This window comes from Antennarius striatus, chromosome 1, assembly GCF_040054535.1.
Source record: "Antennarius striatus isolate MH-2024 chromosome 1, ASM4005453v1, whole genome shotgun sequence".
In the NCBI taxonomy this organism is placed as follows: domain Eukaryota; kingdom Metazoa; phylum Chordata; class Actinopteri; order Lophiiformes; family Antennariidae; genus Antennarius; species Antennarius striatus.
The window spans coordinates 29,800,435-29,814,270 of NC_090776.1; the positions used below are offsets into that span (position 1 = coordinate 29,800,435).

Genomic DNA, 13,836 nt, shown 5'->3' on the forward strand with positions numbered 1-13,836 from the left:
GCACCTTTTTCTTCTCTCTTCCTTTAATAGATGTGTGACGACGCTCTATTTTTTCCACCCTCGGCCCCGATGGGTTGGTCTGGATATCTATCTCAGTCGCTTTTCATTTCTTCATCTTATCCCCGTCTGGGTGAATTTCAGTTCTCTCTCTCTCTCTCTCCAGTCCAGCCAAAACATACACTTGTTATCTGATTGTGTCAAAATTCACTTCCATTTAAAGACATTTTAAAAGTCACACATTGCTCAGGATTTTCTGCCGCACACAGGCCCTCACGCAGGGAGGGGGAAGACGCCTTTGTTGAGTCTTCTATAATAATAGCGCTTACATTTGGTTAGAAGTGTTAAGTGAAGAAAAGGTTTGGGATCCCTGGAGATCCGGCTTGACGTGCAACGTGGCAGCTTTTTTCACCATTTCTATATTCAGCTAGGGAGCCAAATGCCGTCTAGGACACGGATGTTTCAACAGGAGAAGAGAAACAGTGAAGGGAAAGAAGGAAAACCAGTGTAAGAATGTTGCAGGAGAAAGTTAGGGAATGCTTTGTGGTTGGGTTTTTATGGGATGTTGCCATCAGCCCTTTTCAATCTGTGGTTTTTAAAGAATGCATTAAAATACAGACCAGGGCCCTGTGGGCTAGTAAATTTTCCATTAGTGGTTATATGTTGCGAAATCATTATCCACAATAAATTTCTTCAACTGAACGTTTATTCCCAACTGAGGAGTTTGTTGGTTAGTTTGTTGGGGTTTTTCTGGTTTTGTTTTGGTTTTTTTGCATTAAAAATATCACTAATAGCAACAACGTGTCCTCAAATAATAAGTTTATGATGATATAAAATGAGCTGGACATGTTGTGCTGTTTGATACGAATAGAATTGATTAATTTGGGAGGACATTGAACTTTGCCAAGTATTGACAAACAGTATCCTCTTGTTTTGTGTTACTCACCTCCAGCCTGAGATGCATATTTATTAATACTCATTTAATAAGTGCTGACAGCGAGATAAATTCACTCTACTTTAGCACTAAGATAAAAGCAAGCTTTATAAACAGTATAAACTTTTTTTTTCTTTCTTCAGACAGTCCACAACATATTATATACACCTTTTGATTCTCAAAATTGTATTCTTGAATCTGTGACACACTGTCCCCAAGAGCAAATCATTATCAGTATGTGTTTTGTAAACGAAGGATTGAAAGGTGTGTAAGTATCCATGAGGGAGGCAAATGTAAACCATTCTGGCAGGTCAGTAGCCTGCAGTCTTTCTCTCTCTTCCTGTCTGCCTCATGACTTCAGCATTCTCCCATATCTTCCATATCCATCTAGACTCTTTCACAACACATGCAATGACATGAAAACACCCTTTCCTGATCTGTCTGAGTGGAGCCTCTCACTCCTCACTCCTCAGAGTGACACACAACATGTTCCAGCCCCAGACGCTATCACACGCGTTTGCCCCGCCGTCTGAATTGGAGGCTGTCAAAACTGTCCGTTATAGACGGATTTAAAATTAAAGCCAAAATTGTCTCAACAATAGTCAGTACAGTTTCCACAAATCATAAATGAGTTGCAGTTGGAATATAAAAGTATCATGACATCATGGAAAAGCATTAATTCCTTATTATATAATAAATCATCAGGAGTTTAGAGGAGTTATTAATGATGGTCGTGTCTTTATCATTAACGCTGGAGTAAAAAAAAAGCAGCGCAGAAAAATGTCTGGTCGCAGCGGTGCAATGTCTTCTGTTGCTTTCTAATTTTCATAATTATGATATAATGACTCCTCCATGACCCTCTCAAAGCTTGTGGCTGTTCAAGTAACGTGTTACCTCATCCTCTATAAACACTGATGCAACATATGATTCATAATGTGTCATATTGGCAAAATCACGTGTATTTATCATTTGTTAATCAAACATCAACGATGCAACCCCTTTTGTAAATGTAAGCCTTGCTGTATATGTAGATGGCATGCAGAGAAAACAAAGTGTAATTTTGGACTCCACATTCATTCCTATAATGTTTTTTTTTTTATTTTTTTTTATTTGGTTGGTAGGGGTAAGAAGGAGAAGGGGTAAACACATTAATGATTAATTCATCATATAGTCTTAGTGGAAAGCATACTGTATAATAGTTCATTAATATTTATAGGCTTAAATTCAAAATCACTATGAACTTTACATACTAAACTGCCTTTCTGAAAACTACTTATACAGTATTTGTCAGTAAACATGGAAACGTACATACATTTAATAGTATGAACTACTACTCAGGATCCCCTAGCACAAGTTGATTTCATTTACAAGAGACTAAAGCCTACTAATAAACAGAATTAACTGCATGACAGCTATGATCACATGACCATGCAGAAAGTCCCATAGGCCAAAACGAAAACAAAAATCATTTTAAAAAATTACTTACAATAGAATGTATATTTTCTATCAAATATGTAGCCACACTTACTGTTAATGGTTAAAGTAAATATTTTACATGTGGTATCATGTAAATGTGGAACAGAAAAACTTTATAGAATCTGTCACTAAAATACAGATTAAAATGCTCTTAAATGTGTGCTTGTTGGCATACTCTCTGAGCGTAATGTTTCAGTTTAAGATGTATATACTGTACATAAATTTCCCCTCTTCAATACGAGACTGTCCAGTTAGCGAAGAGCATCAGCGTATTTACTCAGGACACAGAGAGTGTAATTTAATGTTTGTTTTTACAAATTACTAGAGTTTCTAATCACATAATGCTGGGGTAATTTTATTTTCTGTCATTCCTTCCTTCGTTTTTAACAATCCATTCCAAACATGGGTATGTGTGTCTACAGGCCTCTGAAACAACACACACACACGTAAATAAGTTATTTAGTTATTTTTTATATTATGTTCTAAATGTTCTAAATCTGTGAATAAATGAAGTTATTTTGTCATCAAAAGCTTTTTTCCTGTGTTGTTTTTATTGTTTCATAGAACTAAACAACTTTTCAGATGTTTGAGGTCTCACTGAAGCTAAACTATTTGGACATCAGAAAGCTTTAAGCTTTAATCATTCTGGTTTTCTTGTGTGACAATACATAGCTTTACTACAGCTGTTTGGGTGGTCAACAAGTTTGAATCTGATATTGTACTTTCTGATACTTTATACTCGCATTAAGAGTTTGCTCAACCTTTTTTGTGACTCTTTTCTTTATATACCAACAGCAGAGGCGACGTTACAGGTCTCTATCCATTCAAATGGCTCACTTACTGTGAATAAGCTTAAAGTGGTAATCCTTTTATCGGGGAATTCTGCTTGGCTCTGACTCAGACCCGCACACACAAAACACCTGCTTAAACATGCAAGGTGTGGAAAACAAGTACAAGTAAAAGACGAAGAAAAGGTGCAGAAAAACTGTATTGATTTACATTGAGTCACTGCCTGGACAGAAGGAAGAAAAAATGAAAGACTCGTAAGATGAGGAAAAACACTTGGGTTATTAAATTAATGAGGGGCTACAGTGAATAATAACCACAAGATGCATTTCCACCTGCATTATCAGAATATTCAGACAAATTAGAAAGGAATCTAGCAAAACGGTGAGATGTTTGGCATTTTACATCATAATCTCCATTTATTAATTATGGCCTGTTTAAACAAGTGATCAATAGTGCAGGAAATTGGTAAAACTATTTTAAGCCACTTTGATAATCTCCTATCCATGTCATTTAATGCAGGTGATGTAAATAAATTTGAGCAGCAGCTGCTATCTTTTTTTTTTTTTTTAAATAATTGCTTAAAACACATCCAGACACTCAATGCACGGTTCAATAAAACGGATTCACTGATATTGAACACGCCATTCCTCCCCTGACCTGGTCATACAATACAGAATATTTAACTTTCTTTCTGACTTTGTAACATGAGGTGAAGACTGTGATGAACAGGAAGCATAGACGTCATCTGCATTTAAAATAAAAGTTGTGATCTTTTAAAAAATACGTACCACTGGTTATGTTTCATTAATTATGAAGTTATTGACAGAGATGATAGCTGACACCGTTGCTAATGTTCGACTGTAAGCTTTTGACAATGACTGCAGCGTGAGCATCAGCGTAAGACCTCTCTATACCATACACACTCTGAACATGTGTTAATTGCAATCAATATTTACCAGAAGCATGGAATGAGATAGCAGAATTTGAGCCCCTTTTGTGTATGTGTGTGTGTGTGTGTGTGTGTGTGTCCATGCATAGAACAGATGATGTCAGCAACATGATAGAAGTCAGGACACACAGACGAAAACAGGTAGCTATGGTAAAGTATTCTGTTTTAATCACAAACCTCAATGCTATTGTAAAGTCTTCCCTTGACACAAGTCAAATATGATTCATGATTGTGAAATTCTATCCCTAACACAGCGGTTCTTAACCTTGTTGGAGGTGCCGAAACCCTGCCGGTTTCATATGCTCACTCACCGAACCCTTTCTTTAGTAAAAAAAAAAAAAAATTTCAAATATAAGACATAGGTATATATTTTACTGATGTATTTAATTACATTAGTTACTATGAATTAAAATATTAAGAAATCAATCAGACGACGGACCATCATGAAGGCGTAAATCGACTACTGAGTGCGCAAAATCCCCTGTAGCACAGGTAGGCTAATGATGTAGCGTCACGTGATCACCTGCAGCCAGTGATGGCTAAGGGGGGCGTGTCATCACGAACTGTCACGATGTGTCAAACGAAAACAGTGATTCGTGTATGTTCGGCAATTTTGTCTTGACCTCCATCACCGCCGAACCCCTGAAACTGACTCACCGAACCCCAGGGGTTCGGTAGCATATACCAGCACCAGCCTTGGAGTTCTATGAGTCTGATGTAATTATGATTAAATCTTTTGGCTTGTGGAGCATGAGGGGATACCAGAGATTATTGTAGATCCATTTTCTCTGCTCACCAACCACCAATTTCAGAATTGTTTATTACATCCTTTTAAAGCATTCAGTTTTATGACAAAACCACATTGGGACCAGTGGTGAGGAATAACAGTCTGCAGCTGTGTATGCAGCTTCACATTTTTAATGCCTTTACCGCCAAACCAGAATAAAGAGCTAAATCAACAACCCAGTCATGTGTGTTTCTACATCCTACATTCGAGTGTATCATCACACGATCTGTGACTCCCTAATAAATGGACTACTTTTGGCAGTAGCAGAACTTTTCCAATGCTTCTGAACTTTTTGCATCAGCAGTAATGAACTATAAACAATAATGCTGGTCCAAGTGCTGGAACCACGGCCCCCAGCACAAGTAGCATTATTAATCTCTGCCCTGGTCGGGGTGCCTTTTCATGTTCAGAAAGAGGTCTGCTCTAGGAGTTATTTTTGACTCAGAATTGTCCTTTAACGCTCAGGTGACTGACGAAGTGCGGTCCTGCTTTGCTCTTGTGACACAGCTAACCAAATCAGGTCATTCCTCTATTCTGCACATTTAGAAAAGCTCATCCGCTTTTCCATTTTTTTCAGCAATACTCTTTATTTTGAAGAAGGATGCAAAGCCTGCAGCTGACCCATGTTTTTAACATCCACTGAAAAGAAATAACCACATCATATTTCCCCTCACTGGCAACGTGTGACTTACAGAAATGATTTTCAGATTTTATTCATGTTTTTAAAGGCTTGCTTTGTCTTGGCTCCTCCCTTTCATCTCGTGTGTTGTTTGAAGGGATTGTCCTAATTGTTCCCTGTTCTTGACATCTGTCCCTCAGATGTGGAACCCTATTTCTGGAGGATGCTTTAGCAAAGGCAAAATCTTTAAATCTTTGTCTTAAAAATGATTTTATTATTGTTGTTGTTATTGTTGTTTCCGTTTTTATAGTTGTTGTTGCTGTTGGCATTACTATAATTATTATCACAGCAAAGAACATATATTTTTTAAACCACTTATTTATCATTGTGAACAGACATGCAGACAATTACACCTGGCTTTATTATTTTGAGTATTGGACAAGGACTTGTCTGTAACGTAGTGTGTTGCTAGGGCAGCTGACACTCAAGAGACACTGAAAGATCTAGTGCATACAAGAACCGACTCTAGCGTAGTGCCTTCATCACGACCAATATTAAGTTTATTAAAATTTATTCATTTATTCGATCCTTTTTGCCTGTAGATCTAATTTAATTTTGTTTGTTCATCTCTTCTCTCTCTCATTGTTTCAGGAGTCAAGGACAACAACGCAAAGACTCACATACATTAAGTGACATCTGAAATAGTTTGGTCCCATGGTAATTATAGTTCATATTTTGACTCAAGTGTTAAGTACAGTGATATGAGGATGTTTTAAGTTGCTCTCACTGTGTTTTGAATAAGTGATTGCAGTGAAACAGATAATTAGCCCACAGATCTGTTTTACAGATGAAAGACAAAAACATGTTTCTGTATTACATTTTATTTTTACACGTTTATGAGACGGCTCTTTTTGGACCCGATTAGGTAATGTGTATGGCCATTTTAATCGGTTTTCAAGGGTTACGAAGAGAATGAAAAGTCATCTCTCCAGCTAGCCATTTTCTTGTAGACAAGATGATCAGCATCTTATCCAATATGTGGGTCACAGGTTAGGCTCCAGCATATCCCAGCTGGCTATGGGCGAGTGGCAGGGTACATCCCAGACGACACACCAGCTCATTGTGAGGCCACACATAAGACAAAAGCACACGCTCACACTCACAAAGACGGATATTTTGGTGTAGACCAGCTCACCTAAGCTGCATGTTTTTGGGGATGGGAGGAAGCTGGATAAAGCAGAAAGAACATGGGTTCTTTCTGGGTTATCCAGACACACACACACACACACACACACACACACACACACACACTATCACACACACACACACACAATTCTATTCTTCTGTTGCTCAGGAGGATGAAAAGCACTTCAGCTGAAAACTTCAACACATGTCCAGCTGTCACTTGGCTCCCAGCCTCCATCCCATTTAACGGTTTCATACCAGTCTTCATCCTTTTTCCATACTCTTTATTCAACAATCTTGTTCGGGGTCAGGCAGTGACCTTGATTATGTCTAGGTCGTGCTCTCGCTGAGTGGCTGTGCAGCCTTGTGCCGCCACCCGATCAGCTTTGCTTTCAGCCTCACTATCGATCGCATTCCTTTCACCCCTCAAGGACGGAAATCCAAACCCATATTCCAGACCGCAGCTCTCATCTCTCACCGCTCCTCCCTCCTCCCCACTTCTTATTTGCTCTGCCACTCTACTTTTCCCTTCTATGGCTCCCTCCACCTTTTTTCTCTTTTATAGTATTCATCACACACACATGCACACACACCAGTCTCAAGGTTGCAATGACCAGAAGACCCATGAATAAATAATAAGGAGGTAGGAATCACTTTCAGAAAAACCATTTACTCTCCTATTGTGTTCTTGAAGAAGTGATTGTATGTGTGTGTGTGTGTGTGTGTGTGTGTGTGGACAAGAAAAGCTTTGTGAGCAAAAATACAGTACTTTGCTAAAGCTCTGCTGTCACTGTAGTGAATTTGAACATTGCTCCGAGAGCACCTTCTGGGTGACCTCTAACGCTAACATTGTAGTTTGTCTCATTTCTTCAAAGTACAAGATAATTCATGTTGGACAGGAAAACAGCATATGAGATACTAATTGCAATCTACGTCATTCTGTTTCCTGTTATCTATATTTATGAAATAAAAAGTTAGTCAGTTAGTCAGTCTTTCAGAAAAAAAACCATTATATATATATTTTTTTTTTTTTTTTAATTCAAAAACTGTTGCTTTTACTGAGCCAACTGACCTGAATTGATGCGCGGCTTGTTTCAGTTGTTGCAGTTGTTGTGAGGTGAAAGAGAGATAGAGGTGAGAGGAAGGCTAAAATATACTGAGAAATCTGTGCAAAATAGGAAAGCCATGCAAGTAAAGGGCTGAAGGGAAAAATATTCCTCTGAAGGAGAGAAATAAGACAAGCATGAACAAATAGGGAAAAAAATGCCAAGCCAGATTTCTGACAAAGCACAGATTGAGTGAGTGAGGCAAAGACCAAGAGGCATGAGAACCAGACACTATTGGGTAAAATGAGATGTAGCAAAGATGCAAAAGGAAGGAAAGAGACAAAGAAGGACAAAAGGACAAATAAATTATTAGATTTCTGTCTCCTTTGTTTAGATTACAATGAGAACTCCTCTTTCAATCCTATCCAGCACAGGGCAAGCAAACAATTCCTCTTAATAAATGGTAGGGTAACTCCTCTATCAGACCCATTCATAGAGGAACAGCTATTTATTGGGCTGGCCTCACATGACTGATCTGCATCCTCCTCCCAAGAGGTGAGGACAGAGTGAGAGAGTGGGTGGGAAAGTCTACATCGTCTCAGTCTGGGAATCTATAAAATGGTCCTTGCACCGAAAAAAAAAAAAAATGCAGCGAAAAAAATCTGTCCTGATAATACACCTAGACTGAAACTTAAAAAAAAAAAATAGAGAAAAAGAAATCCATTGCCATTCAGAACTCACACATCATAAGCAGACCCATAAAAAATGTGGGACATGAGCAGTTCTCTCCCACAGCTAGAAATCAGAGTCAGATAAAAGATTCTGAACTGTTATGAAACAGCTTATCTGATTATTAAAATATGAAGCTCTGATGTTTTTAAAGACTCAGTGTGGCCCGATTGGCAGCATGTGTGTTTTTATCAACAAATGTAGGAAAATGTTGCAGACACAATTTTGTAAGCATATTGTTTCTCTGAAGGGTGAATACAGAGAGCATTTTGAGAACATTCACTAAAAACTAGCGTACATCCATAAATAATACCAAAGCAACCAGAGGATGTGAACACTGAGTCTCTGCAAAAACCTGCAGGCTGACAAAAACTTCTCTCTGACAGTGGGAGAAGGAGGAAGGTGTAGATGTGTTGTATTTATTTATTCTACTGCATCGACTCATACAATCATTGCTAAAATGAAAAAAAAAAAGTATGAAGTTCACATTGGAAAAAAATGTGCTGTGTTTATTTTTTAATGCTAATATTTAATAATGTGATATTTTCACATTGCCTTGTATGTGCTGCACAGTGATTAGTAATTAGGGATTATGGTTTTCATTTATGCAACATTTTTGTGTAAATTGTAGGTCTACTGGAAAGGATTGAGCGATAGTTAATGTTTTAGTGTTGTCTCTATTGCGATTGTGGAGCAAATAGCCACAAAAAAAAAGGCCAATAGCAACAACAAAGAAACAAAACAACAAAATGTTAAGCCTTCATGGTGTTACATTTTGTTCATAATCACAATAAATACAACTGAAAAACATTAGTAAAGACGTGGAGCCCTTTGTATATGAAGATGAGGAGGTATATGAAGTTGTAAGTGTGGATGAAGGAGAGCTGGGGTAACCAGGATCACATTATCAATACAGCCAATGGAGGGCTGTGGAAACTCTGTAAGCCCAAAGGGAGCAAAACTAAATTTTGCAGTTTGCTACTCAAGCAGAATCCAGTGGGATGAAGGTCAACATTTTCACTATATTACCAGACTAATTCCTTCACAAAATCTTAACAAACTAAGGATGAATGTTATCTAATCTGTTTGACTCGTTAATGGTGGGACAGTCAAAATCTCAATTGTTGCGTAGTAAATGAAATCTACATTATTCTTTAATATAATGACACTACTAACTAAATGATACTTCACTTTATCCAGCGTTTTCGTTCCAGATATCTGCGTTATCGTGTGAACGAAAGGTGTAACCGCAACAAAACGCCTTGCTGCCCGATGCCTTACGCCATATTGTTTATGTGGGTCCTTCTGGCAGATGCACCGTGATTGGTGGGCGCTGTGATTGACGGGTAGTGGGTGGAGTTAAAAAGCATGACAGCGTGAGGTTTTCAAGTGAGCTCATTCAAATATAAAGGTGGGGAGATAATAAACATAATACAAGCGACACAAATCAGAGAAAATGTATTTCCAACATTGAATCGATGTAAAACATAGAACATGATCATTTTACTATTTATTCTTTTCTGCAATAACAATAAAAACATTTTGGAACATTTTGGACTTTATATACTGCGTCTTATTGTTGACAATATTTTACTGTAGAGATGAGGCTTTTCTTGACTTTGTCTAGTCACTTCAACATCTTAAGCTATTTTGCTACACACCGCTCTTTCTTACCAAGAACAACAGATTGACTTTGAATAGTTGCTACCATTTTAGATTATTTTGATAAATATTTCAACTATAAAATACCCATTTTGATGCTAGCAATCATTTCTTGTCATGATTCATCCTATAATATAATATTATTGATGCACTGTTGTTCTGTCTCACTTAATCCAGAATCAAACCAGACTGGATTTTTTTTCCCCACAAAATCTTTCAGTATTGCTGCTCCAATTTTAAACCATAACAAGGTTGCCATGCCCATAAATAATTGAGATAAACATACTGAGCCACAGAAAAGCGCGCGCGCGTGCGCACACACACACACACACACACACACACACACACACACACGATTTGAATCATAATTTTCCTCATTATCACAATAAACTCCACATTTTTTTCTCTTATCAATGTATCTTTAGTCATTCCACTAGAGCCACCATAATCTTCTATCATTCAATTTCTCTTTAATAGTCGCTACACTTTTTCATCTTGTCATCATCTCATCTTGATCTCTGTCTCTAACACACATTAAGAGCATGCAGTTTAGATATAAAGTATATATTCACATATGTTCTTGACACAAATCCATTAATTTTAGTAATGTTTCATTGGCAAGAATATTTTCTAGGATTTTCTACTAACTAAATATATTTTACTGCATTGTGAAATAGGAAGCACACCCTGTGCATCCAAGCAAAACGATCAAAATTAGCATAAAAAAGTGTTATCATCACAGAAGTGGTTGCTTAGTGAGCCTTTAAAAAAAAAACTTAAGTGAAAAAGGTGAAAATAATCAAATGGAAAAAAAAAACCCATCATGAAACATTTTTTAAGCTTTTAAAGTTGACTTGCAGTCTTCTACTGAATTTAACATCACAATAAAATGAAATTGGCTGAGCAGTCATCTGACAGCATGATATAGTGATTCATTATCAGGTGACATTAGAGCCAGTTTCATTCCCTGAAAAAAACCTTGAGATCTGCATCAAACATTAGAGCTGGGATTGTTTCGTCAGTTATACTTCTCAAGGTCTGGGGTTGAAAAAAACAACAACTCATTAAACAATCTTGTAACAGGTGTTGGAAAATCAAAATTAAAAAATCATTTCTTTTTATATGTGTGAAGTACACGACAGTGGTTGCTTTTGTTTTATTGACAAACAAGTATGAAAATATAAAATTTACATTTAATTTATCAACAGGATATATTTCATAAACCTGCTTCACTGGCTTATCAGAACACCAGAGAATGTTTTGATACTTATCTCCAACAAGAATTCATTCTAACTCAAAACTGCACCTATACTATACTGCTAGTATAAAATCTGTATACAAGTATATTTTCCCAAGTGCATTTGGAAAGATTTTTGTCAAACAATACGTCACCAGCAACATGATGTGGCTGAACATGCTCAACACGTACAACAATCCATTTTTCTTTATGTAATTAAGGATTTTTTTAAACATTTGAATTTGTATTTTCCTTACAATATGTGTTCACTTAAACCCAGTTTTCTGTCCGAGGACACAAAGCTAATGGAATGTTTCCAATGCTGTTATCTATTTTTTATTTTATATCTATTTATTTTTTGTCTCTGTCTAGCTTTGTTGCTCTGTCTACATTCACAATATCTCCGAGACAGGCAGACGCAGACAGGCACACATTCATAATCAAGCAACCCATGTCTCGTTGCCAGAGGCAGCACAAGTCTTGCTTGTGCACACACTATGTATACATTTTACATTCTGACAATGTGACCAATGTGATCATTATTCAAAATACACTTCCACCTCCGACCTAGAGAACAAGCAATCACTGACGCAATTTCCTACATCTATAAACAGCTCCAGGGGAATGAACTTGTGTAGTGTGTTTTTCAGACTATGTTTCTACAATGATTACCATTTCAGCTCAACTAAAAGTTTTTTGAAAGTTTTTATGCAGGACGTGAAAATGTAATGTTTATTTTTCTGTGGATGACTTTCCATGTACAGTACTGTATATGTCTATGTTAACACTCATACTTCATGCATAATTTGGATGACAGAAGAGTCGAGGCACTTTTGAAAGAGACTAAATTTGATTTTTTTTTTTTCAATGTGATAACTTATAATCCTTGACAGGAAATTAATACACACAACTACACACAAGGGGGCCTTGGGAGGTAGAGTGGCAGGAAGCCCCTTTGTGAAGCACCCAAATGAGCAGCTTGTGAGGGGGACGGCGCCTTGCTCAAGGGCGCCATGGAGGTGCTCCGGAGTTGAGCTGACACCTCCTGCTCTTCCACTGAGACGCTGCCGCCGAGACAAATGCAGAATAAAAAAAGAAATGAAAACAACAGTTTTTGTAAGCAGGTTAAGTCGGGTCTGTCTGTAATTAGATCTTTCACTGACACACAACTGATTAGTTTTGCAGAAACCATTGGAACTGCACAACCACACACACACACACACACACACACACACTAATATAGAAGGAAACAAGGCCTGAACACAGGCACTGTGTTTAGGCACTCACGTTGATGTGATGCCAGTGGACATTCACCCGTGAGGAACACTGCTTTTCTCACCTCACACACTCCCACACAAATACACACAAAACTCAATTTCTCTCCGGTCCCCTCAGTTCATTTTACATCTCGCTGTGTGAGCACACACACACACACACAGACACACACACACAGACACTGGTCCAATGTGTTTTGCTGGAGGTCAACCAAGAACCCCAGATGTGTCTGGAGTTGGCTGAATGTACTGCTGTGCCTGTGCTTGTTTGAACATATGACTACCTGAGCATTTATATGGGCTACTTGGTCTGCAAAGGTACATATATTATGTACATGTATTCGTGTGTGTGTGTGTGTGTGTGTGTGTGTGTGTGTGTGTGTGTGTGTGTGTGTGCGTGCGGTTAGCATAGAATATGTCTATGAAATAATAAACTGTGTGGTTTCCTTTAACCAACTACATAGAAAACAGCATTCTGACCAGTTGTATAAAAATGCCAAAGCAAACCATACTTTTGGAAAAGGACATTTTTTGACTCAGCAGAAATGTATCTTGACAGTATATGTACACTGACTAATACATAATGGATGTATAATTTATTATACCATATTATTATTATTATTATTATTATTATATCTATGATAACCAGGCTCTGTTTTGTAACTGATAGTAATTATAGACTGTTTCGCCATCGCCTTCAGTCATGTTTTCTCCCAATGCACTGTTGTGAAAACAGGCACAACATGTAAATAAAGCAAGATTTTGGCAGATTTATGGAAGTGTTGATGCATTATGTCAGCCTCAGCGGGAGGATACGACCTTGGGCTTTCCTGTGTTTACATCAGGAAAATGAAGACAGAAATATCAGTTTGAATACAATTACACTATGGCAAGAGATTTTGCAAACTGAAAATTCTAGAATGAAGTGGGGTTCACTGAGGATTACTGACTATTGCAAAGGAGCATTTTTAATTTTGATTAAAGGAAAGATGGATGGATGTTAAAATTTTTTAGATAACTCACAAATGCAGATATTATTCATATAGAAAATTAACCTGCTGTTTTGTTTCCAAATATTATTATAGTACTTACATTTTATGTATAAAATGTGTTATATTTAATAAAACACAGCTTTATTCATCCATCTAGCCA

The 13,836-nt window shown here is 37.4% G+C and overlaps 1 protein-coding gene across 11 annotated transcripts in view; it reads right to left on the reverse strand.

Annotated features, from left to right (window-relative positions):
• The window catches only part of LOC137593845 (MAM domain-containing glycosylphosphatidylinositol anchor protein 1), a 159,270-nt gene that overhangs the window by 101,231 nt on the left and 44,203 nt on the right, over positions 1-13,836 (reverse strand). The gene's annotated exons all lie outside the window — the stretch shown is intronic.